Source organism: Canis aureus, chromosome X (genome assembly GCF_053574225.1).
Source record: "Canis aureus isolate CA01 chromosome X, VMU_Caureus_v.1.0, whole genome shotgun sequence".
In the NCBI taxonomy this organism is placed as follows: Eukaryota; Metazoa; Chordata; class Mammalia; order Carnivora; family Canidae; genus Canis; species Canis aureus.
This window is the reverse complement of record NC_135649.1, coordinates 110,768,190-110,794,721: the sequence shown is the minus strand read 5'-3', so window position 1 is coordinate 110,794,721 and position 26,532 is coordinate 110,768,190. Positions and strand designations below refer to the sequence as shown.

At 46.7% G+C, this 26,532-nt stretch overlaps 1 protein-coding gene and 1 long non-coding RNA gene across 3 annotated transcripts in view; one reads left to right on the top strand and one right to left on the bottom strand.

Moving 5' to 3' along the window:
- The window catches only part of NHS (NHS actin remodeling regulator), a 346,591-nt gene that overhangs the window by 183,733 nt on the left and 136,326 nt on the right, over positions 1–26,532 (top strand). The window lies entirely within an intron of this gene.
- Positions 17,689–20,986, bottom strand: LOC144308093 (uncharacterized). Its single transcript, XR_013374739.1, has 2 exons — positions 18,884–20,986; positions 17,689–18,154 (listed from the first exon to the last, which is right to left on the bottom strand). It is a non-coding gene; the product is annotated as an uncharacterized LOC144308093 (long non-coding RNA).

Below are 26,532 nucleotides of genomic sequence, written 5' to 3'. Positions count from 1 at the left end.
TCCACCTTTGTCCCGGCCAAAGGGTGAACTATGGGAATATCTCATGGGTGGTGTTCTAAACAACTTTCTCTTGATTAAATAACCCTTCTCCCAAGGGCTGCTTGTGTGGTTTAAGTTACTTAAAAAACAAAACAAACAATCCAGGGCAAGAGAATCAGTTTGAAAAAATTGGAGGTTACCAACAGACTTGCCCTGTACAGCTGGAAAAGATGTGAAAAGCGCAGACTCCAAGCGCCAAAGAGGATAAATAAACGTGTCGCAAGTGCCATTAAGAAAACACATCTGCACACTGTCAGTGGTGAGGATAAACACATGATTGTTTTCCCCTTCACAAGGAGCAGTGATGAGGAGAGGCGACTTGATGGACCCCATCCAGGTCTGTTCAATTTACATCATCTTAAGGTTGAGGGATGGGCACTTATCCAGCCTTGATGCTTTCCCAGAATCTCTCATCAGAAGGAAATCTTCAAAGAAAACAAAGTATATTCATTCTCCTCCCAGCGCAGACAGGCAAGCAAACAAGGAAAGAAAGAAAAGGTTATCTGGTAGACCTCAGTTGCTCAAGATTGGGGTTTGGGACCCAACATTCTTCTCTAGGTTTCCTCTTTGTCCTGATTGCCCTGTCAGTGGGAAGAGCCGAGGCAACAGACATAGATATACCTTATAGCAGCTGAGTGGAGCCAATGTTTCTTATCCTAGCCCTAGACCCCAGACTTCCAGGGTCCATCAACTTCCCCAGTGTCTCAAGAAGTAGCTTTATCAGTTTTGGTGAACCATAATGAGAATTCATGAAAGATAACCAGGAACCTAGGGAATTGTGATAGCTCCGCAGAGAGCTTCGTGGACCTCATTTGAGAAAGGGTTCATATACATCAGGAGATGAAGACGACCCCAGGAGATGCCAACAACAGGGAATGTCCATGCTCCGTATTCCTACAGTTTCCTGGTAGTTGGCTGTTTCAATCTTAGGTAGAATCTTCTTCATTTTGATTAGGTCAAGTGCTTCTTATATTGTGTCCCTAGAGAATATGATGACTATCTTAAAGCAGCTTGGACTCAACCATCTATATGCCCGTAGCCATCCGAATTTCAAAATTTGGTTGAAAGTGAATGAAATATCATTCCAACCTCAATTTTTCAGACTATTGGAAAGCGGTCCCCCAAGTACCAACAGCTCAGAAATCATTCGTGTTTGACTTTGGAAGGCGTTCTGGGTTTAGTAGCTGACATGCTGACAGTTGGCTTCAAATTCCATCATGGGGGAGATGCAGGAACGGACTCAGATGGAGTTAGAAGCCTGTCTACTCTGTCTTCATTCTATCTTCTCTCTTTTCCTCCACCTCCTCTACTTCATGAAACTCTTTCCATTTCCTCATCTCTGGAAAGGGGTAGGAGCAGAGGGTAACATCACAGTGTTCCTACAGAGTCTCCTGGTACCCTAGCTCTTGCACCGCTACCGTGCTGTGTCAAATATGTGCCCTGATGCCCTTCAGCCACTCAGTCGTTTGACAGCCTCGTTTCAGTGCCAGTTAGGTGCTGCCATGCTAGTCGGGAAAGATCAAGAGATGAATGAGATACCATTCTTATCCTAGAAATGATACAGAATATGTCTGTTAGATATGCAGTGAGCACTTCATTAACGCTGTTGAGGGGTGTACAAAGTCGAGGTTATAACAGCTGTACTGAATGATGCTGTGATTAATGAGGCTCTTTAATTGTGCCAACATTCAATATCTCACATTGAAGACTTTTAGCATTTTCCTAAAATACTAAAAGCTATTGGATATGATGAGGGAAGTGTATATACCCGGTAACTATGAAGAATGCTATCGGATACAGAGGCCTAGGGAGGTGACATATCTCTTCAAGATTCTACATGGGTAAAGGTAGATCCTGGACTAGGATCCAGCCCTCCTGCTTCCCAGCATTGAGGTAGTCCTTGGTTAAGAAAGTAAGTCTGGAGCCCAACTCCCTGGGTTCAAGTTCTGGCTCCGCCATTTATAGGCTGAGTGATCTTGGGCAGCTTGACTTCTCGTGTCTTAGTTTCCTCCTCTATCGAATGGGGCTGGAAGTAACTGGTTTCACAGGGTGTGTGAGTTAAGTGAGTTCCTAATGTTGAAATGCGCAGAGCATTCGTAGTATAGTTTCATATTTAATAACAGCCGTTAGCAACTAGAAGTGAGGCTGGGATACTTCCTGACATACAGCAGAAAATCAATTGACGTTATGAAATCATCAAAACTGGTATTATAGCTAGTTCTTAGATCTGTCTGTCCAAGGCATCTCGTGAGTATATTGTAATTCTTCCAAAAACAGAAAAAGCTGCTCACAAACATGCCTGGCACATAGTAAGTATTCAGTAGGTGTTAGCTACTATCTCACTATACTGTTTCCATTTCCTGCAGTGCTGAAGATATGAGTTTTAAGAGCTTTATTGCAGCCCAGAGATAATACTCTCACCCCATGCCCCACTCTGTGTGTGTGTGTGTGTGTGTGTGTGTGTGCATGCCTCAGCATGCGCCAGTGGACAGGAAGATGCGTGCTAGTGGTAAATCCAATAACTCACTCAGTAAATGATCTCAGCCAAAAGTTCTGTTGCAGGCAATCAAATTCAGGTCTGCGAGCCTGGTGAAATTCAAATTCCTTTTAAACATTTATTGCCATTTCCGGGCAAGAAACGTTTCCCCCGATCAGATTGTTTAGGCCAGGAAACCTTGCATTTTGAGAACAAGTAAAAAGTGAAAAAATAATTTTCAGTACATGATCCAATTTACAGTTCGCCTCTCAGGAATGTGTGTCATGTTTTAAACTTGAGTGAGCTGATATTCTCCAAACATGCTAGTGCTTCATATTTATAGAGTGTTTTATTTGCGAGTGTTAACAATGAATGAGAAAAAGTGGAACTTTCTGCAGGCCTTTTTTCCCTCTTTTTCTGTCTTGATGCTATTTTGATTTGGAAGCAGCCTCATTCCTTTTCTTCTTCAAACACCACAGGATTCCATTCTCTTGCTCTTTTTCCCCAAAGGAAACACTTCAATTGCTTTTATTGATGAGAAGAGGAAAAAATCTAAACATCAGGCAACCAGGCTAATGAGAGACAGGCCAACGTGACATCTAACAAAGAACAAAACCAATTACCCTTCTTCATGTAGGTGTATACTGGTTCAGAGGAAAACAGAGCAGAGAATTGTAGCAGATGCTGTCTGTGCCCAACCCGTTTTCCCCAGGTCCACCCAGAGGCCACCTGTGGCTCAGACGATCTGCGGTGCACGTACAGCTCCTCACTGCAGCGCAGCACCTGCAGCCTCTCCATCAGAGGGCTTTCTCTGGGCTGCAGCGGTGTGTTGGACCCCCCCCCCCCCCGCCATGTACACATCACAGTAACCCTCAACTGGGCGGTTGGGGGGGGTTTGGTGAAGAATAGCCTAGACTTGCCCTCCCGCTGAGTGGGACAGTCGTGAGATGTGTTCCATAAGTTTCCAGCAGGACCCGCCACCCTCACCTTCAGTAACTCGCATCTGCTTCCTTTCCTTCCCTGTCTTGCCATCCCTGCTCCACTCTGCTCAGCTTTCTAGAATTGCCTCTTGCACCCACGCTGTCCCTTCAGGGGCTGCTTTTGGGGGGAACCCAAAACAGGACCAGACCTAAAAATATTTACCCAGTTATATTTCCTATGCTGCCCCTTCCCATGCTCTGAGTGCTGGAATTAAAAAAAAAAGTGGGGGCATCTGTTAAATGATGGGGTATATCGGGACACCTGGGTGGCTCAGTGGTTGAGCGTCTGCCTTCTGCTCAGGTCATGTTCCCGGGGTCCTAGGATCGAGTCCTGCATCGAGCTTCCCACAGGGAGCCTGCTTCTCCCTCTGCCTGTGTCCCTGCCTCTCTCTCTCTCTCTCTCTCTCTGTGTGTCTCTCATGAATAAATAAGTAACATCTTTTGAAAAATGATGGGCTATATCATAGGATCCCCTTTGTTGGGGTATTTTTTCATGGCACATTCTAATTTGGGGTGTGCGATTCTCTTTGGGAGGTTCTTGAAGCGAAGATTCTCTTGGGCTGCTGGTTTTCATGAATTCATTCGACGAATACCTATTGAGCTCCGAGCTATGTGCCAGAGAGTCTGCGGGGTGCTGGCCTTATATCCGCGAGTGAAGCCGAAGGAATCCCTGCCCTCCTGGTGACAGTTTAGGTATGGGGAGGAGCAGACCACCCGACAAGGTGGCGAGTGTGTGAAGCGTTGTGCGTGCCGGGGTGGCAGTGGCTAGGGACTGAGGAAAGGAGCTAGGCCGGGGCAGGGCGACAGGAGGCGAGGGGGGCTGGTTGCCCGTCAAGCTGGGCCGCCTGTGGCTTTGTCTCCTGCAGAGGGGAGGGCTGTGTTGCTGGATTCTCTGATGGGCTTGGCCCCACCCTGAGCCCCCCTGCTCCCCCCTCGTTTTCCAAATCAGTCTCCAAGCAGAAGCTAATGCTGTTAATCGTCATTAAGGACAGGAAACCAAGGCCTGTCTCCTCTCCAGTTGAAGTTCTTTGCTCACATTGACTTTTTTCCTCCTATCTGGAGCTTGGCTCATAACAGACACCGAGAAGTAAGCGTTCAGTGGGTGATGCGTGCGTGTCAGGAACTGCCTCTCTGTTTGAAATCCAGTTGAGTTTTAATGGCCAACCTTGCCTCAGCCAGGACCACTGGGGCAGGAAGGGCAGGGAGGAAATTGGAGCGCGGGCCTCATTCAGATTCCCCTGTAATTAAAAATGAAGCTTAATCATTAGTTTCAGGGGCCCGGGGTGGCTCTCACACACAGGGGAGAGAGTGGAGTTTCACCTTCCCTTGCCTCCTGGGACCATGCCACCATCATACGGGAGGTGGGGTGGTCTCGAGGGTGCGCTTTGGGGGGTCACCAGGGAGACAAGGGGTAACTTTACCATCCCGCCCCGCCCGGGGCAGCAGGGGTGAAGGACGGAGCTCGGGTTACCTTGGGCAGCGCCTGCTCCTGCTGTTTTCCCCTGAGAGGAGTGAAAGTGCAGACGGAGAACTGGGCCAAGTCAGCGCTGGGGGAGGAAGGTGGAGAGCTGGTGTTGGGGGAGCACCGGGCTTTGCACCAGAGGGTTCACGATCAATCGAGAGGTGGGAGGAGAGGCGGGGGGCCAGAAGGAGGGGAGCCCCAGAAGCTACCTCAGAGTATGTTCCAAGGCAGCAGGCCTGTCAGCCGTGAAGCGAAGTGAAGGAACAGAGAGTAGTCAGAGGCCTGCATTAGACTCGTGTTGGGGGGACACCTGGGGGGCTCGGTGGTTGAACATCTGCCTTTGGCCCAGGGAGTGATCCCGGGGTCCTGGGATCGAGTCCCGCATTGGGCTCCCTGCTCAGTGGAGAGTCTGCTTCTCCCTCCACCTGTGTCTCTGCCTCTCTCTCTGTGTCTGTCATGAATAAATAAATAAAATCTTAAAAAAAATAAAAAAGAATCATGTCGGAATCAGCTAATAATCCCAACCGAGTATGAGGAGGTTGGGGCTGCTTTGTCCTCTGCTCCGTGAGTTCTGCAGAACCATGCGGGGGGGAAGGCAAGCTGATCTGGTCTTTGGAATGAATGGGTTAATTAGGAAATTGGGAATTCCTGCTTTCTCGGGTTGCCTCTCACCCCCCCCTCTTAGTGACTTGAGACTGATGAAGGCAAGGTCCCCTGTGAACATTTGGGATGAAACACTTTGTGAGGAAAACAAGCAAATACATTTGACAGCTGCTTGATATAGGACAGTCATTAAATTTTCAAGAATGTAGGTCTTCTATTATTTAGTGACGTTAATCTCTCTTCCAAAAAGAAACAACAACAACAACAAAAAAGGTTCCAGAATTGCAGAGTGAGGAAGTCGTGTTGTTCGCTCTGCTGAGAGTTGTTCGGGTCCCGCCTCCCGCTCCCTTTCTTCCGGGGGCTCCTGGGCCAGACTCGACCGTCATTCGGCTGGGTCTGCAGCGGCTGGTATCCAGGCCTTGCTTTCATTCCATTCCCTCACTTGCCTCCTCTTTTCTCTTCCATCACCTGCTTTGGGGGCTATTTCCCCACTTTTCAACCCATCGTGGGGGAAACGGGGTGAAGAAAGAAAACTTGGCCATCTGTTTTGCTGCTTGGGTGTTTCTGGGGAGAAGATTTGGTATGAAGTGAAGTTGAAATGCTGGCCAAGAGGAGAGTTTAGAAAATTCTGGGGCTTCCTTTGTGCCTTTTTACTTAGGAGGGATGACTGAGAATTGATGTATTTCTTTTCCAAAAAAGGTTGAAATACCATTGGGGATTTTTAGAAAAGGGTTGTGTAGCAATGTTCCTTCTTGACTCCATGCAAGCCTAGAAGTAAGATGGTATGTCCAATGGGGGGTGAGGGTGCGGTGGGGGGTGGGGGCAGTTCACAGGAACTACAAGAGAGAGACCTTTGAGCTCTTCCTGGATGCACTAAGGCCACTCAGACGTGGAGAGGGACGGCACTTCCCCTGGGGCTGCCAGGGCACAACCTGCTCTGCCCAGAGGCCTCCTGGGTGCACAGTCTGTTGCCCTGCTGCCTAGATGGCTGTATCCCAGTGTTCAGATGCCAGTCCTGCCTCTGGAACTTTCCCACTGCATGACTTGGGTCAAGTCACTTAGTTTCCATGTGCCTCAGTTTCTTCTTCTGTAAAAGAGATAACAAACGCCGGTCGTAAAAGTGTGTGCCCGCAGACGGGCGTACAAACCTGAAGGTATGTGCACACCAGCGACAGCCAGTAGGTTAGGCAGAGCTGTCGCTGGGAGTCTGAACTAACTTGGTCAGGATCCTGTGTGCATGAGACTGTGCTTTGACTCCCTCTGGGGCCATGTGCCAACCTACTGATTGAGTCACTGGTCTTCCTACGATGGATTGGAGTTTAATTACTCTGGGGAGCATCTGAACATTTGTTTTATGGCCTTTGGAGTAGAACATTCCGTAAGGCTCTTTCTTCGTGCCATTCAGAGTGCTACTCTCCAATGATAGCCCACAGCTAATTTGGTCATGAGTAATAGTGAACAGATATTTATTGTGTGCTTACTACATAATTCTGGGTGCTGGAGGTAGAGTAAGGTTACAACTCAGATAAGATCCTGGGCCTCATAGAGCTTCTCTTCTAGGGAAGAGAGTCAGACAGTAAGCTGTCCTGTGTGGCAAGTGCTATGGACAAGATGCCACAAATCTGTCTCTCAACCAGTAATGCCCTCAGATCCATCCATTCATTCATTTTTTCCAGCAGGTATTGATGGAACAGTTGAGGATGTAAAGAGCTGCCTGAGCTCCAGCTGTTTACACAAATCATTCATCTCCCCTTCTTCCCTAAATGAGTCCTCTGTGTTCAACAGAATGATCTGGGGCAGTTAATTTTGAGCCAAACTCATTTAGCATGGCAATGTCCACCAGGCACGGCCACCCAGACAAATGATTTCTGGCAAAGGAATTACACAAGTGCATTCTGTGGGCCTCCAGCTAAGCTGGCAGTTGGAGGAGGAATTTCCAGCACATATGGAAGTCCAAAACGAAATAAGGGAGAGTCAGTCTTCACGCTATCCCGGCCTGCCCTTCTTCGTGTTCACAAACTCTCGTACAATTTCCCTATAGAGTTGCCTTTGTTGGTTTTGACTAGGGATAATATATCTCTAGTGAAAATTCTGTGCTATTTTATGAGCTGTAAGTTGACTCTGACTAAGTTGTTTAGAACCATATTCATGTAAAAATATATTTAGGCCATTTCCAAAATGGAGATTATTGATCCAATTACACAGATGGATGTGGCAAGCAGCAGATGTCGCTGACTCTTCTTCCTCTCTCTCTTTGTTTTCTGAGATAGTTGGAAGTTGGCGCACAAGAGGCCTTGATCAGAGTGGATAAGTCTGTGGCTGAGACAGGCCACTCTGTGTCTGTGTAAGAAGACAAGAAGCTTTCCTTTTGAGGGGATGATGGGCAGTGAGGAGAGGTGAGGTGGCCGAGTTTTCTAGATTCTCCGATTTGAAAATCAGGGACTCAAAAGAAGTCTATCCTTCCTGAGTAATTGTATCCGGACACCGTTGAACTTCCTGTGGGTTTCCACTTTCACCCCAGCCAGGCTCTGAGGAGGGAGCACAAAGGGGAGACGGCCCCTCCTCTGGGGAGAGAGGAAGTAGGTGTGCAGTGTGGGGCACCCAGCTTACAGGCTGCTCCGGGTGGCCACTTCTCTGCTTCCTGAGGGAGGAGCTGGGTGTCTTATTTCTCCTCCTCTTGCCCAATGCCATTGTGGACCTCTCATGGGTCTTCCTGCACATCGCCGTCTATGAGGCGGCTGCCACACAGAGTTTTGGTTTGCAAAGGGAGGAGGCACCGAAGGCAGATGTTGGCTTTGGCAGTAATCTGTGAATTTTATTCAGCTGCTCTGTCCCTGTCATATGACGAAATCTGATTAGACTAGAGGCCACCAGTATGGAATTTGGGATATTGGTCTGCCAAGAACCAAGAAAAGAGTAACACTGGGCAGCCTGAGAGAATGCTCCAGACGTTTCTGGAGGTGAAGCTTTTTAGGCATCACCAGTCACATTGGAGTCCCCGCTTTCAAGTGCATCTTCCCAAACAGTTGCCCAAGGAAACCATCTTGCATGGCCCGTGGTTGACCCAGCTTTAACACTTCAGCATGAAAAACTGCCCTTTCTTTGATAATATTTTAGACTTTTTACTTGTCACTAATAGAAAAACTTAGCGTTTTTTCATTTAGTCTGAATTAGGCTCACTTTGCAGTTTGGCTCCATCTTTTTAATTTAAAAAGCAATATAGTTATTTGCTGGTGGCAAAAAAAGTAATAAAGATAAAACAGTAATACATACTATTTTTTAAAAGTGGAAAGTAGCCCCTCTCCAAATCATTGCCCAGAGTTAACCATGGTTTATTGTTCTAGCTGTGTGGCCTTGGGCAGACTTCCTGACTCTTGTGCCTCAGTTTCTTCATCTGTAGAAGGGGGATGATATTAGTACTTATCTCAGGGTTCTGGTGAGGATTAAGTACAATGTCTGACATGTATTCTGGCTAAACCAATATTAGCTTCTGTTGTCAATAGTAAGGACTTTCTCTGTACATCAGTGCTGGAGTCGAACCTTTAAGGGCATGCCCAGGCCTCCGTGAGCAGTATTTTGCCAACAGCATTTTCACTCAGGGGAGGGCCCATGTGAGTGAACAAGCCTGGCCTTTGATTTGGTTTTCGTTAGTGGGATTTAGTGTGGTTCGATTTTCTTCATGGCTTCTTAGGAATGCTAAGCTTTCTTGAGAGGGAAAGAATCGGAATGGGTTTTTTGCTTTCAGGAGGTACCTGACACATAAGGTCATTGCTTCTCTTACAAGCCTCTGGGCCCTTAATATGGGTGCCATCACCCAGAGGAGGCTCTACATCCAGGGAATATGGTGGCAGGATTTATGGCCAAAAGAATAGCTCAGACTGACTTAGATGGAAGAGGGAACCAAAGTCTCCTACTAGATAAGGCGATGGAAGATCAATTGGGTTTTTAGTTTTGTTTTTGTCTTTTTTAATGAAGTGGAAAAAAGAGCCAGTTTGTTCATTTTGCCAGTTTCTCTATGAAAACCATAGTGAGAGTATATCTGGGGGCACCTGGGTGCCACAGTCGGTTAAGTCTCTATCCCTTGGTTTTGGCTCAGGTCGTGATCTCAGGGTCGTGAGATCAGCTCTGTGTCAGGCACTACGCTCAGCACAGAGTCTGCTTGAGATTCTCCCTCCCTCTCCCTCTGCCCCTCCTGCTCCTGTTCTCTCTCTCTCTCTCTCAAATAAATAAATAAATCTTTTTTAAAAAGGAGTACATCTGTGTGGTTGTTTGTAGACAGCAAGAATCAGGACCTCCAAGCCATCTGACAAAAGGCTAGGCCAAACCACAGATGCTTTCAAAACCAAGGGGTATTTGTTATTGGATAACTTAATTTTAAAGGCCCAGTGAAGGAGTCAGAGAAGCCATCTCCCTGTCCTGGTTCTGCCACGTGTGGCCTGGAACAGCTTACTTCACATCTCTGTGCCCCAGCTGTCTCACTGGTTAAGAAAATGAGGCTGGAAGTCCCTGCCCCGCAGAGCTATTTTGGGGGGAATGAGAGATGTGATAACAGGTCACGTCGTCACATCGTTGGGTGAGTGTAGGCACATCTGCCCGGGCTGTCCTGCAGGCTCCCTTCTCCGCGCACAGAGCTCGGCGGCCTGGCCCAGAAGAGCTTCTAGAGAATCGGAAGGCAGGCCGCTGCCCTCAAGGGACTCGGAGCCCACGAGAGCTCAGCACACGTGTGAAAGATGCCTGAACGCGTCCGAAGGAAAGGATGGAGGTAAAGTCACCACGAGAGGGTCGGATAATATTAAGATAGATGCCTGAGAGAAAATGTGGCTGGAAAGCCGCAGGGAGTTGACAGGGTGACAGGATACCTTGTCAGTTGCTTTGTCAGTAAAGGGATCACACCCGGTGGCCGCCTTCCGTGAGCCAACACAGCCATTGACTTGAGGCCTGAGTGTCTTAAGGGCCCTGGTGTCTCTTGAGCCCCCATAGGCGTAGAAGCCGTGACCTCCGTAGCCTAGGCCTCGTGTCAACCCTGGGCGCGGGGAGCTGGGCCCACATGCCAGAAGCAGAGGACGGCGACACCCGTGGGGGGTGCGACAGCACTGCTCTGCTGCCAAGATGGCGGAGCAGCCCTGAAGTCAATCTGTACAGCTCTTCCCTGTGCTCTCGGCTCTATGCGGGCTTATGAGGTCTCCTTTCTGAGCTCTCGATGCTTCACGGGACAGGGAATGATAACAAGATTCTTCTCTTAACTTCTGAAGTGCCTTGCCTAGAGTCACCTTGTGTATTAGTGAATTGGGGGGATGGGGACTAGGGAGCTTAAAAAGTGGATTTCCTAATACCCAAGCCAGTGTTGATTAAGTTGTTGGAGTTTCGAGGGCAACATACAGGTACAGTGACATATATGAACTTATTGATTAATTAATTTGTGCAGCCAATTTACATCAAAATGCACTCTCGTTTTTCACTTCATAACACAGATGAGATGCCTCTCACATGCTTCTTTAGCTTCTTCCAAAAACAAATGACCAAATTGGTCACTGTCCAATGAGTTGGAATTGGAGTCAATTGAACAGGTGCCTGAGTTAATTGTTGAACCGAGTGGCGTAAAAACCCACGTACTGCCACCGAGTGAGCACGAGCCCTTCCTTCCCTTCCCCACCAGGTCTGCTGCCCTGAGGGTGGGGGCTAGGACCCTCGAGGCAGAAGTCCAGCAAAAATCAGTTCCTTACTAAAAGCAAGTCTTCCATGCAATGCCTTTCAGGCTGAAGCCAACGGTCCACTAAATCTGCTTGGGAACTGGTTTGTTAATTATTCTTTTCCTTTTGTGACATTTTTCAAGATAAACTTACTTGGGCCGGCCTCCTAGAAAACCTTTTAAAATGCTAATTGCGCAATTGTGCGAATAATGTAAAAATGAGTCATGTGGTCCGCTCAGCACTTGACTAATTAACAAGCAGTAAATGAACCCTTGCCTCACAAATTCTGTACGGGGCTGTGTGAATGGCGGGGAGCTTCCTGGAGCCACAGTTAGAAGAGTTTGGTTTAAGTAAACAGGTTCTTAGAGGAATTGGCCAGTGGAAATCACGAATCATTAGGCATGGCACTATCTTTACCAAAATTGAACACCATTGGTGGATTCGATTCCGGGAATGTTCGTTGAGCCCCTGCAGGGCTTTGTGATTGGCCCCAGAACAGGATACAAAGATGAATTAAATGCAAAGGATGCTCTTGAATGTTAATAATCTGATGAAAGACAGAGGTGAATAATCAAACACAGGAGTAGATGCTTTTGACGGCAAGGAGAGAATATCCAGCTTAAAGGATAAAGATATTTAACTATCGGGGCACCTGGGTGGCTCAGTTGGTTAAGTGGTTAAGCAGCTGACTCTTGGTTTCGGCTCAGGTCATGATCTCAGGGACCAGGCTCGGAGTCAGCCTCCGTGCTCAGAGAGGAGTCTGCTTGAGGATTCTTTCTCCCCCTCTCCCTCCGCCACTCCCCTCACTCATGTTCTCTCTCTCTCTTTCAAATAAATACATAAAACTTTTAAAAAATATACTTAATTAGGGCACCTCAGTGTTTCAGTGGTAGAGCATCTGCCTTTGGCTCAGGACTTGATCCCAAGACCCACATCGTACTCCTCATGGGGAGCCTGCTTCTCCCTCTGCTTATGTCTCTGACTTTCTGCGTGTCTCTCATGAATAAATAAATACATCTTTAACAAAAAAAGATATTTAATTCTCTTACAAGATATAGTGTCTAAAGGTTGATGGTTCTAGAGTTGGTTTAGTAGCTGGACAATATTGTTCATTACAGGTTCCTCCCATACTTTTTGCTCTACCATCCTTCTCGTGTTGGTTTTTTTTGTCCCTTGGGCTTGTGGTGTCATGGTTGTGATATTATTATCTTGCTCCAAGTATCATATTCTCTAATGATGGAGTTCACAAGCAGTGAGCAAGGCAGTAGAAGGTTGTGCCCACTCGTGTGCCATTCACCAGAACAAGTCACAAGTCACACAGCCCACTGGGTGGAGTGCCAGCAATCCATGCTGCCCGGGCAGCCACTTCCATTGTTAGCCCCATCCCTATGAGCTCTATAGAAGGGAAGGGCTTAAAACATTCGTGGGGCAATTAGACATCTCTGCCACATAATACAGTAAGTGCCTGTAATACAGTAAGTACAGAGGCATACAGAGTCCAGAGACAGTTAATTCTGCCTTAAAAAAATGATGGGAGGTTTTGTAGAGGACCTGACATTTTAGCTGAGTCACCAGGTGGATGCTGGAGAGAAATCCAAACAGGAAACCCAGTGTGCAAAGACAGAGTAGCATGAAAGGGCTTGTCAGACTATTGCACTCTTGGTATTTTCTTGCCCTCTTTCCCCCATCTTCTGGTCAAACTCAGACCTGGCAAGTCGTTTCACTCCTCAGAGTCCTAAAGTCCTTATCTGTAAACAGGAGGTCACTGGATTCTGCAAGTATAAAAAGGTCTACAAGGTTTTCTCACTCATCCCCTCCCTCCCTTCAGAGGTTCGAGTAGAACCGTGTCTACGGGCAGGCAGTCTCATGATGTGTCTTATACAGATAGCAGAGGAGCTCTTTAATCTTCTATCCTCTAGAAAAATACGTTTCAAAAATTCCCCAGAGAGGCGAGGTGGCATCATAAGCAGAACATGAGATGGGGGATCATGGATCCGAATTTGAAGCCAAACTTCATTATTTACTTGCTGTGTGACCTTGAGAAGACACTTGAGATCTCCATAGCTCAGTTTCCTCATCTGTAAAGTAGAGATTATGGTATTTATCTGCACGACTCTTTGGAAGACAGTGATAATTGTCATTAAACATGCAGCACAGTGCTAGATACTTGTTAGGTTCTCAATAACTCAAAATGTTCAATGAGGAATAACTGTGTGCGTGTGTGTGTGTGTGTGTGTGTGTGTGTGTGTGTGTGTTAAATGGACAAAGACTCTTAAAATCAGTAATCCCGAGTGCGGGTGAGTGCAGGTGGGACAGGGACTTTCAGGTGATAATGACATTTCTGGGGGACACTGTGGCCATTAGAATGTATCTCTTAGAAATGTTCAAACTCTTCGACCCAGCAATTCAAAGTCTAAGAATTTATGCTGGGTGCATATTTAATGATGTGAACATGGGGGTATAATTAGTATAAAGTTGTTCATCCTGATGGTATTTGTAGTGAAACGTATCAGAATCAGCACAAATAGCCAACAGTAGGCAATTCATTAAATGAATTAAGCTTGACTCATATATTTTAATATTACTCAGATATTTACAATCATGTTTTGGGAGGATATTTCATGATGTGGGGGAAACGGGTGTGATATAATATTTATGTGAAAAAAAAGCAGTCTATAAAGCAGTATATATGATATGGCCCCAGTTTTGTAAAAGTAACTATCATGCTTAGAAAAGTCACTGGAAAAAAAAAGAAAAGTCACTGGAAGGTAAAACACCAAAATGTGAAAATGATGATCTCTGGGTACTGGAAACACAAGGGGTTTTTATTTTCTTCGGTGCTGCTCTAAATTCTCCACATTGTCTTGCATTGCACATGTAATGACATGGAAAAACACTTACTAAATTAAGAGAAAACAGCAGGCTAGAAAAATCACCAAAAAAAAAAATATAAATAAACAGAATGCATTGACTCCAATCAAGTATGTAAGAATACTCACATATCCCCAAAGAAAAAGAAGATTGGAAGGAAATGTGTCCAGATCTATTCAGTGATTTTTCTCTGGATGGTAGAGTGATGGATGATTACCATTTTCTTTATACTAGTTTGTATCTTCCAACTTCTCCATGGCTGGCCCATGTTGTTTTTATGAGCAGGAAGAGGAAACTACCACCAAATAAAACCCATAACAAGAAGTTTTCTTGAGCACTGTGTTACACACCGCTGTCAGTGCTGGCAGCCACCAATAAATCCAGTAAGTCTGAGGGCCCAGGCTTCTCCTGCCCCACAGCTAGGAATTCATTCGACCAGCGTGGGGACCTGGTACTCATGTTGATCCTCCGCCTCCTAAATGCACCAAGTACCATGTTCCAAAAGGCAGAGGGGCACGGCCAGAGTTACTGTTGGTGGGCCAGATGAGTGAATTTGCTAGTATAAGAAATGACCATAGAACCTGTGGTCCTTGCTGCAGGGACCAGAGGGTGGCCTGCTTTTTAAAAACATGTGCTTTGCTGATCCAATAGGGTGCCTCTGGCTGGATGCATGGAGCTCTCTGGTGGCCAAGAGGTGTCAACGCAGCAATTTTTGTACTTCTAGAACCAAACCCAAGTTCTACTAGCCAAACCAGGATGTTCAGAAACTGCTGCATCCTTGCAGATTGAATCCTAAGACCTCAGAATGGGTAAGAAAACCTCTGTCACCACTATTCCCACAGCCCCCCTAACGAAGAAGGAATCCTCCAGAGCCACCAGACAGAGTGGTACTCCCTCTGCCCTCATGCCCATGTCAAAGGCACTCAACACTGCTTGGTATCGTAATAACTATTTATTAAATTGCGAGCCATAACAACTAATGTGTGAGCCTTGATCACGTCGCTTGTCTCGCAAGTCCATGCTGTGTGAAAATGTCCTGGTGGGTTGTTTTCAAAGTGGATCCGGTCGTCATAGCATCATAGACTGTTAGAGCTGGAAGGAGCCTCAGGAGCAAAGAGACTGAGCTCCAGTAAAGCCAAGTGGCTTAAAGAAATGATTCATTACTGCCTGATGCAGGAATGGAACCTATTCCAACCTTCAGAATTTTGTCCAGCAGCCCCCCAACCCTGTTGCCGTCAGGCTGCCTTTATGCGAGGTGGCTGACTTGAAACCAAAACTAGGGCTTCAGATTCTCATTGTTCTTGGGTAGTCTTGTGTTTCTCTGTGTTTGCATCACACTGTGACTCTGTGATTTTGAGATGAGGTAGTCAGCCTGTGTGTGTGTGTGTGTGTGTGTGTAAGAATGTGTGGTCCTAAGTCTAGGTATGTAACTGTCACTGTATTTCTATGTATCTCTATCATTTGATTTGAGCATATTCCTTACCCTCAGCTGTATTATAAATTCCTTGAAGATGATCTGTGTCTTTTGTATTCCAATATAATACTCTCTAGAGGTGTTGGGACCATTGACACAATTCATGTTACTTCTTTGTAAGCCATGAATGAAAATAATGTCTGAATCATTTGGGTCCTTAGGCTCAGGACTTTGTTTATAGGATATTGTTCTATATTTAACTTCTGTATTGGCACTGGCTTTTAGAGAGGCCTGAAGATTAGTGAAAATTTACCCCCTGGGTATTCTAGAATGTTCCATTGAGAGGTAATTAAGGGGAAGAAAAGGAACAACTTGTACTCCCCAGTTGGCAAGGCATTTATTTGGTTATATATTTATTTTTGCTGGAGCAAAAGTGCTTTCACTTTTATTACACTCTAACATTGGCTCTACAATCAGCGAGGTAGCAGAATAGTGATGGTACCTGAGAACTTGGCTACACATTTGGAAATCTGAGGATAAGCTCTGAAATGCTCTGCAGTCAATTTGAATATTCTGTCATTTTATTCATTTTGACAATTTTTAAGAAAAGAGAAATATACATAAGAAATTATCATTTAAAGTGGGCCTTGGGAAGTGCTGTAATGGTGCCTAGTGCTAGGGGAAAAAAAGACCAGTGTGGTGAGGGGTTTTGGATTTGATATTTGGGATTGCCAAGCTAGGAGGAAGAAAATGGGTGGGGCATGAATAGGGCAGATGGGCCTTCGAGGTTGTTGAGTAAGTGTGATGAGTATGTGGAGTTCCACTGTAAAGTTTTATCTACTTTGGGGGTAATTTAGAAATTCTCCATTAGAACCTTAACTCCCTCCTCCAAAAAAAATAGTAAGGAAATTCTTAAACTTGGCCAAGGTCATTCAACAAATAAATTCAATAAATAAATGGAAGAGAAAAATAACATACTTATTACAAGGCTATTTTTATGAAAACACAAAGGTTATAATGAGCACAGACTTTGAAGTAGGACATGGATTTAAATCACATCTCCTACTCCATTTGTAACCCTGGGCAAGTCAGTGGCCTTCTGTTTCCTCAGCTATAAAATGAGGATCCAACACCCACCTTCCGGAACTGTTGGGACCATGAGAAATTAATAAATGTCAAGTGCGTAAAACTCCACCTGGCCTTGGTAGACATTTCTTCAAAGTGGTTCCTGCTTGTATTGTTAATATTCTAAGTGAATCATGAATCCCAGTAGGCTCACAGGGAGGGATCATGTTTGGGAGCAGCCATTCCTTTGGTCTTTAGGCAAACAGGACTCCTCAGGTCACATGAAGAGAACCAGCCTAGAAGTTGCAATTTCTTGGAACTTGATTTGGGAGTCTCTTCCAGATGGCAGCAACAACTTAATGGCAAGAAGGTCCCATCAAATCCCAGGGGATACCTAGTTTTCATTGAGTGTGGGAATGCAAGGATTCTTCACACAGGAAGGATCTCTAAAATAAGTGACTTCTCAGTGTAGAACTCAACCCCAGGTCTCCTTTTTCCTCCTCTATCTAAATGTCTCTGGATTCCCGGGGAAAGTGGCATGCAGCTTTCATCAGCATTGCAATGTGAGCTTCTCCCATGGAATTGGCTTCTAATATACTTTTGTATCCTCAGTACATGGCTTACTAGGAGGACTGAGGTTTTTTATGGATGGATGCATGGATAGATGGGTGGGTGGGTGGGTAGATGGATGGATGGATGGATGGACGGATAGAAGAAAGGAAGGAAGGGTAGATAAGATGTGTGAGTGGGTGGGTGGATGGAAGGGTGGATGGAGGGGCACATAAGTGGATAGGTGGATGGATGGATGGATGGATGGATGGATTTGTGGGTGGATGGGTGGAAGAGTGGATGAATGGTGGGTGTGTGGGTGGATGGATGGATGGATAGATGGTAGAAATTGATCTGAGGTAGAATGCCTATGTATCTCTGTGTTCCAAGAGTAGAATTTTATTTTTTAGTTTTTTAATATTTCATTTATCTTTAAATTTTTTTCTACTAATAACCTACTGTATACCAGATACTCTAAATACTGAGCACTTGTATACGAGTGAATGCCTAGTTTTTACATCATTTAATCCTCACAGCACTCTGTGGGGTAGGCTTTATTAATATCATTTTACAGGTGGAGAGAGCTATGCTCAGAAAGGATCAAGAGCTTGCCCAAGTTTATGCACCATTTATGTCCAAGTTCTTTCCTGTACACCATGAAATGCAGGCATACCTATAGCAAAACCCATCCATACCAGTATAGAAGTGAGGAAGGGTGTCACTAACCCAATACATTTCTGAGAGGCAGGGGGTCACTATTCAGAAGAAAATCCAATGGCAAAAGGAAGTCTTCACTTGGATATACATTGGAGGGTGGGTGGCAGATGAGCGGAGGTCATGGATCAACGGAGGGAGAAAGAAGCAGCAGGCAATCTTACACTCCCAGGCTTCTCCTCCAAGTGGAACTCAGTCACAGGTTGGAGGGCGTGAGGTACGTTATTCTATCTCCATTCTGCTTGAGGTACACCTGGGATCAAACTGCCTCACCTGTCCACAGGGCAGCCTCTGCTTAAAAAAAAAATTCTCAGGCAACCTGGAGACAGTGAAGGGAGACCAAACGTGTTGCCTGTCCTACTGTCTTTGTTCAGGTTCAGGAAAGGAACAGGAGCAGAAACGGATACTGATTCCTGTGCACATGCTTCACTAGGGGAGTGCTCTCAGGAAAAGGGGAGTCAGGGAAGCGGGATAGGGCAAGGGGGAAAGATCCAAGCATGTTCGTGGTCCTAGCTAGACACTAGCTTCACCTCCTGTCAAACAGGAGCAGGCGTTGCACCAGAGTTGATCCCACCTTGAAGCTAGGGGGTTAGCCTTTTGAATCACTGAGTTAGCTATGGGCTGATGGGCTGCCCCTGGGGAAGGGGGCATAACCTTCTGGATTAGGTACTTCCCACTGACCAAGGGCAGTTCTCTGGAGAAGGGATCAACTGTTGGGCACCATTAACAACCAATACTCATAGCAGCTGGAGGAGGGGATCCCAGCCCAGGTAAGAGGGTCTGGGTATAGCATCAATAGCATCCTCTGTACCCACCAAGCTCCCAAATACACCCCTGCTGGCATACAGCCTGTGAAAAATTTCTGCAGGTATTTTGACCACCGCCCTTCCCATCCAGATGCAGGCTACCTTGAATGGAGATAGCCCAACCGAAAGGTCATTCTTTGATTCCGAAGGAGAGGGGACACCACGCAGGGATCCTTTCCGTGAGCTTGCCAGCCTAGAGACTTTCCCCACTCACCCTTTGTTGGCCACGTACTGCTGGGATCCCCCTCTGACTCGGTGGAAACTTAATGTTCTTGGTGAAGTGTAGCCTAAGATTTTCACTTTAATGACATTTGTCATACACAATTCCCTGTGATGTAGGACAGCCAACATCACGACATCTAGGTTATATCTTCTGTTCTCTGTCCCCAAGTTTTAGTTCTCCTCTTAGTTCAGATGTCTCCCATTCCCGCTAGACTCCTGTCCAACACTTCCTTCTCCAGCCCTGTTAATACTTAACCTGAGGTCATGGTTTCTTTGGGTAAAGAACAATGAAAAAGCAATCAAGCAGGCTTGGAGTGCTAAGGGAGTGAAAACTGGTTATGTGTCTAATTTAAGACATTCCTAAAAGTATGCCTTTCTTTATGGTCAAAATCGAAAGAAACTAACGGATGTGGGCTTTTTTTTTTTTTCTTGCCTTACACATTAAGGATTAGTCATAGGATCATGTTGAAATTATTCAATCCAGAAATAAGTGATTAACATTTAACTTTCTTAATGGGCAATTACTCAACAGCTATGCCAGTGGGTAAATATTTACTCATCATCTCTTCCAAGGAGTGAATGTTAACTTGAGTCAAACAGTTACTTGTGTTGGTTCTTTAATAATGGAAAAGTGAATTTTATGTAGCTCTACGAGCTCCAATTTCCTGCCGAGTAAGAACTGGCTGAAGGATGTTCAGAGCTCTGAGCTGAGCTTAAATTACAGATGATTTACTTACCTACTCCCCCACTCCAAAACAACAATAACAACAACAACAAACACTGACCATTTGTTATGGGCACCACTACTCATTGAAATCTGGCAGTGCCGAATCTCAGAAAGTCAAATACAATAAATCAACTCAGTTTCTCAGTCTGTAGGTCTGTCAGCCTCTGTTTACCACAAAGCGGCCTGTTTCTTGTCATTATGGATGCAAGTCAGGGCACAGGCACGGCCAAGATGCCGAACGGCTTGTTCTATGCAATGTGCTTGTAATTCTTCTGCCTTCCAGTGGGAAGGATGGCTTGGGAGAACTTGTCCAGCATGGAGGGAGTCGGCAGCTTCCAATCTCTTTGCTTATTTGTCTCTACTGCAGCCTGTGGGACTAACTCAGAGACCCTAAACCTGCAGAGCACATGGCCTCAAGACCCCGTTTAGAGAATAACGGGCACCACCTCTGAGAGTTCCAATGGACTTGCAACGAGTACATCTTAATCAACAGGCAGGAAACCAATGTAAGAGTTGAAACACGAACCAAGGTTAGAGGTTGGAGGTCAGAATATGGGACTTTGATGCTACTACGTCAGGTGTGGCCCGCCGGGCAGACAGGTCAGAGATGCCTCCCGGGGAAGCACCGAGGGACAGAGGGCTGGCGTGGCCCGCCTTGTAGAAAGCAGTTTGGGGGTCTGGCACTTGGTGTGTCGGTCAGGGCCGGCTGACTGCTGTATCAACCACCCCAAGTCTCAGGCCTTCATGCAAACTGAGTTTATTTCTCGCTCACGTCACATTCCAAGAGGAAGAGGCCCGTGTTCATGCAGGCATTCAGAAACCCGAAGTCTTCCAATGCGTGGCTTCACTATCCCGTGGGACCTTTGAGTTCCCGCTTCCTGAGCTATTGCATCCATCCAGCTGATGAGGCATCCCTCCAAAAAAACAAAAAAAAAAAAAACAAAAAAAAAAAACAAACCCAAAAAACCAAAAAGCATGGCAGAGAGCATGGGAAGTTTTATGGGCGCATCTGTATCCATATTCCAGCCCGAGCTGTCCTGTGACCCCACAGGCACGCAAAGGAGGTTGGGAAACCTGTGTGGCCCAGACGTGGAAAGGAAGGGCTTGGGGTCTGAGGAGGCAGCCGTGCACGGTGGCCTCGGCGCGGCCTGGCATGCAGCCTGCCGGAGCCTTCGAAGAGGGCTGGAGAAGGAGCCAGAACGCAGACAGGCAAGAAAGGAGTTCAAAGGGGGTCCTCCGGGGGTCGCCACCTTGGATTCCCTTATAACCCAGACAGGACTGGTTGTCGCTTGGGTTTGTTGGTTGGCAGCGGCTGTAGAGGCTGAGGTCAACCTCCCAGAGCCGCGGAGTCGCTGGGGGCCGCGGGGCCTTGACGGAGGCGGGGGCGGGGGCCGGGGCCGGGGCGCGGGGGCGCAGTCACCGGGGCAGGCTCGCGCCACGAGGCCCGGGCTCCTCCGCGGAGGCAGCAGGCTGTCAGTTCTGTGGCTTTTCCTGCCCCGCCGTGAAGGCCGTGAAGGCCGGCCTGGCGCCCACACCACCCCGGGGCTCTGTCGGGAGGAGGAGCCCCGTGACGTGCCGGGAGGAAGGGAAGGTTCCGGCGGGCGGCTGGAGGGAAGGCGAGGCGGCGGGCAGCAGGTAGCGGGGCCGCGCTCCTCCCCAGCCGTTCCCACAGGCCCCCTGGGCGGGCCCTTCTGTGGCAGTTTCTGGCAGTCCCCGTGTGGCTCGTCGTCAAGCCTCTGGACCGGCGCCCAGGAGCCTGTTGGAAGTCCAGACTCCCCGTCAAGGATTAATTGGCCAAGCGCCAAGATAATATTTTCCCCCATAATTGAGAACTCTGCCTATTCACTCCTTTCTTACTTTCTTCACTCTTCTCCAGTCTCCTTTAGAAGAGCCACTATCAAAAGACAATTGTTCTAAGTGCACCCGCACAAAAAAATGCTTTTATTTAATTGGCAAACACTCGCAGGGGTCTCGCTCTGGGCCTGACGCTCCTCTAAGTGCCGTCGGGATGGTAGCTCTTTGATCCTCAGGACAGCCCCCCGGCATAGGTACCATTCTTACCTCCACTTCACGGACCAGGACGAGGTGGAGCGAAGGTTTACCGACTTCGCCGGGGCAGGCACTTGATAGGTGGTGACCCTGGGAGTTAAAGTTTCAGAGTCTGTGTCATGACTCCCCGAAGCTGACTCGCGCTGCATTCTTCCCCCAGTGGAAGCGTCGGTGGCTTTTGCAGGACGGCACAACGTACATCCGTGCAGGACAATGCACAGATCTTAAGTGTACAGCTCAGTGGATCTTCACAAGCTGAACACACCCAAGTACCCAGAAGCCTGCCCCAAACAGAACATCACCAGTCCCACAAAAGCCCTTCCACCTCTACCCCCAACTTTTACCCTTATCCTGACTTTTCTGGGCGTGGATTAACTTGAACTGTTTACAGAGTCACAGAGTCTGCTTTCTTCTGTGCTTGCTTGCTTTCCCTCTGCATCACCTTTGTTATTGGATATAGTTCAAGTGTGTTTCTTTTCACTGCTGTGTGATATTTCAGTGTGGGAACATGGCACAGTTAGTTCATTCACTTTTCTTTTAGTGATGGACATTTTGCTAATATCCCGCGTGAGATGATATGAATGGTGCCACTACGTACATATCTCTTGGTGAATTCGGGGACATGGTTCTCTTGGGTACATCCCCATAGGGTGCAAAATCCAGCGAATACAGGTATTCAGCTTTAGTAGATATTGCCAAGCAGTTTTACCAACTGGGTGTACCGGTTTACGCTCCCATCAGCAGTGTGACGGAGTTCCAGTTGCTCCTCACTCTTGCCACCACTTGGAATTTTCTGTCTTTTCATTTTAAGCCATTCTAGTGGGCAGCATGTATCACACTTAATAAAAAAAAAAAGACTATTTTTAGAAGAGTCTTAGACTTAAAGAAAAATGGAGACGATAGTACGGAGAGCCACCATACACCCCGCACCCCACCTCCCCTAGTGTTAACACCTTACATTAGTGTGGTACCTCGTTATAATTAGTGAACCAATACTGATATATTTTCGTTCGTGTACTGCTTGTTAAATAGCAAACCCACAGGACAAATGAATGATGGTGTTGGCGTCTTCTCCTCTTGTCAACTTGAGGACCGGCGAGTAACAGTTCACAGTTAGATCATTCACATGGACCAGGGGTGGGTCAGAGGCCAGTGCGGTCCTTTGCTTAATAAGGGGAAACCCACTAGTTGATACAGGGAAGTTGTGAGTCTGTCTAAACCTTTGTGATTGTCATCGTTGATCAAGGATTCTCCAGGCGTGGCCCAAAGTAGCACGCGAGGCTGCTGTTAAAATGCCAGTTCTTGGGCTCCATCCCACACTAAGAATCAAAACTTCTGGAGATGGAGGCCGAGAATCTGCCTTTTAAGCAAGAAACTTCAGGTGGTTCTAATGTACCTGATAACCTGTGTTCTAGATGCAGAAAAGCACCCCAGTAAATAGTGCCTGTAATATCTTAAATGCAGGAGGCATTACATTTTCCGGGTGAGGCATCTAGTACTGACACTCATTTGGTTCACATTGTACTTATTTTAATGCAATAAAAGCTTATGGGCAAAAAGGCAGCCTGTTAATACCAGAATCCTAAGAAGGGTGACTTTCGAGTTAGGTTTCCCTGGACCTTGACTAAAAAAGATGGCACTGGAAAACAGAAATGATGTGGCTGGTCCCCAGTGGATAAGGAAGCTGAGACAGGGTGAGACTTAGGGCTCTTGGTCCCCTTGGAATCTCAAGAGGAACTTTAATGTCAAAGAGGGTGTGGAGGACAGCAGGAAGAGATCAGTGTGTAAAATATTCCAGTGGCGAATTCCAGAAAGGCAGCAGTCAGGGCTAAATGGGACAAGAGACAATACACATTAATTTAAGACGTCGTCGTCAATTTAGTGGCATGTTTATTGAAATAGCCCTTCGTGTTCTAAAAAAAGCACTGGGGTACAGACCTCTGAATCCCTGCAGGAAACTACAAATTCCTGGGAGGGAACAGCAGCCCTAGTCCTGACTTTAATAACAAAAGGCAATTATTTTTAGTATTTTCCAGTAATCTCAGCTGTCTGGTATTGTCAGACTCTATTCATGGACAGCTGGAATTTAGAGAGTGAGTTGAGTGAATGGGGAGGAGAGGCAGGCATAAAAGAGGGAAAGAGACAGAAGAGAGAAAGAATGAGAACATGAGTGGGAGCTTACAAGCTTTTCCACTCTGGTATATTATCCGGCATGATGGGCCCCAAGGCAAAAGTGCCAGTCATGTAATAATAAATGCCAAGATCAAACCTCCAGGAACAAATATAAAGGGACTCTAAAACAAGCAATTTGTCAGACCGGTTTTGGGGTTCAGAGAAGTGTACAGAAACTAGAGGGAAAGTAGGTCACGGATGGATTCTGGTGGAGACACCTGGGAAGCCACCGTGGGCGCCAGTGTTGTAACTAATTAAGAGGCAGTGACACCGTGGCAGCTGGTGGCATTGGAGGCGATGGCGGTGGCAGGTCAGGGAGGAGCGGAATTGATTTTTTAATTTATTTAGTTTTAATTAATGGAATTAATTTTTAAAAGCCGCTTGGAAAACCCAAACCCGTGGACTCAGCAGATCTGTTGGCAGCATAGTGTGGTGAGGCAGAGAAATGGGCTCCCTGTCTCTTGCCAATTCTGTTGGGAGAATCATAGGGCAGCAGGAAGGCTGTCAAATGGGAAGTCGGTTCTGTGGAGCATTTGCCTGTCATGGGTGAGGGGGTGGTACAGCGCAATCTTCCAGGTACAGGCCAGAAAATGAACATTGGTCCCCTCCCAAAGTAAAGAGTAAACATGGAACAGAAGTGCTGAAAGGCCCTGGGCACAGTGGAACTGTTTCCAATGGGCAGCTTACAATCAAGATAAATGGGTTTGATGATGGAAAAGAACAGTTGTCCTTTACATAATTACTGGGTGAGGAAGGAGAACCTGGTATAGAGCTTCAAAAGATGTTTCTGTGCTGTCTCAGAAAATTGTGCTCGAAAAGCTCGTTTAGATTGCCCTGGACAGAAATACAAATCAAAACCACCATGAGATACCACCTCACACCAGTGAGAATGGGGAAAATGAACAAAGCAGGAAATCACAAATGTTGGAGAGGATGTGGAGAAAGGGGAACCCTCTCGCACTGTTGGTGGGAATGGGAACTGGTGCAGCCACTCTGGAAAACTGTGTGGAGGTTCCTCAAAGAGTTAAAAATATACCTGCCCTACGACCCAGCAATTGCACTGCTGGGGATTTACCCCAAAGATACAGATGCAGTGAAACGCCGGGACACCTGCACCCCGATGTTTCTAGCAGCAATGTCCACAATAGCCAAACTGTGGAAGGAGCCTCGGTGTCCATCGAGAGATGAATGGATAAAGAAGATGTGGTCTATGTATACAATGGAATATTCCTCAGCCATTAGAAACGACGAATGCCCACGATTTCCTTCAATGTGAATGGAACTGGAGGGTATTATGCTGAGTGAAATAAGTCAATCGGAGAAGGACAAACATTATATGGTCTCATTCATTTGGGGAATATAAAAAATAGTGAAAGGGAATAAAGGGGAAAGGAGAAAAAATGAGCAGGAAATATCAGAAAGGGAGACAGAACATGACAGACTCCTAACTCTGGGAAACGAACTGGGGGTGGTGGAAGGGGAGGAGGGCGGGGGGTGGGGGTGACTGGGTGATGGGCACTGAGGTGGGCACTTGACGGGATGAGCACTGGGTGTTATTCTATATGTTGGCAAATTGAGCGCCAATAAAAAATAAATTTATAAAAAATAAAAATAAAAAAATAAAAAATAGATTGCCCTGGACACCGACAGCCTCACTTGGATTTGTAAGTGGCCGAACGAGCACAGTCCCCAAATGATAATTTCTAGAAACATTTCAGCCTAGGAGGAACACAACTACTTGGCTTTTAAGGGTTTGCTGTTAACTGCTACTTCAGCCAACCTCACGGTCATCTTCTGGGAAAAGAGCTACAAGCTGCAAGCTCTTTTCAGCACCATGAGAGAGATCGGCCTCTTTTACATAAAGGGAGATTTAAACTCAGAGGCGTTAAGTCACTGTCTAAAGTCACAAAACTTATTAAAGAACCCAAATGGAGTTTCCAGCTGCTGTTATTTAACCTTGAGAGTTGCTTTCCACCAGTTCTCTTATAAAGTGGACTTGAACTTGCAAATGTGAGGTGTCCCTGCATGCCAGCAAGAAAACAGGACCAAGATCGAAGTCCTTCTGGGGAGCTTCGAGCTGTTGGCTAAGACAGCAAACAGTTCCTTTCTCTAAACAAGGCAAGGTGGGGTTCTCTCTCTCTCTCTCTCTCTCTCTCTCTCCCTCCCTTTCCTCCCCTGCCCCAACATATGTACACACACAACCAGGGGATCCGACCTACGTGATTCTCAAGGGCTTCCTTGGTGCACTAAGGGATAATAATATGAGAAATCACTTGCAAGTCTTCCCCAGGAAAGCATTCTGAATACTTGACATTCGTGACTCAGGGAAGGGGTGAAGAGCCCCAGCTTCCTTCCACATGGGCTTCTGCTCTTTGGCAATAACTTCAGATGCCTGCTGTCATTCAGCAGAAGGTGAGTTAAGTAGGCTTCTGAGGAAGGTGCCCTCAGAGACTCACCAGGAGATGGCCCGATGCAACTCCTAAGAAGGTAGGCTCTGGAAGGTGCCAGTGAGAGGCCACCAGAGCAAGGCAGTGTATTTGCTGCAGATCGGAGAGGAGATCTCCCGGCGAGGTAGCTGTGGCCTGGCCTGGGAAGCACACAGAGTGGCCCAGGGTGGCTGCCGAAAGTTCCTTGCTGCTTGCCTGAGCAAGTCAACTTTTCCCTTTCTCTTCTCTGAGAACAGTGTTTAAGGA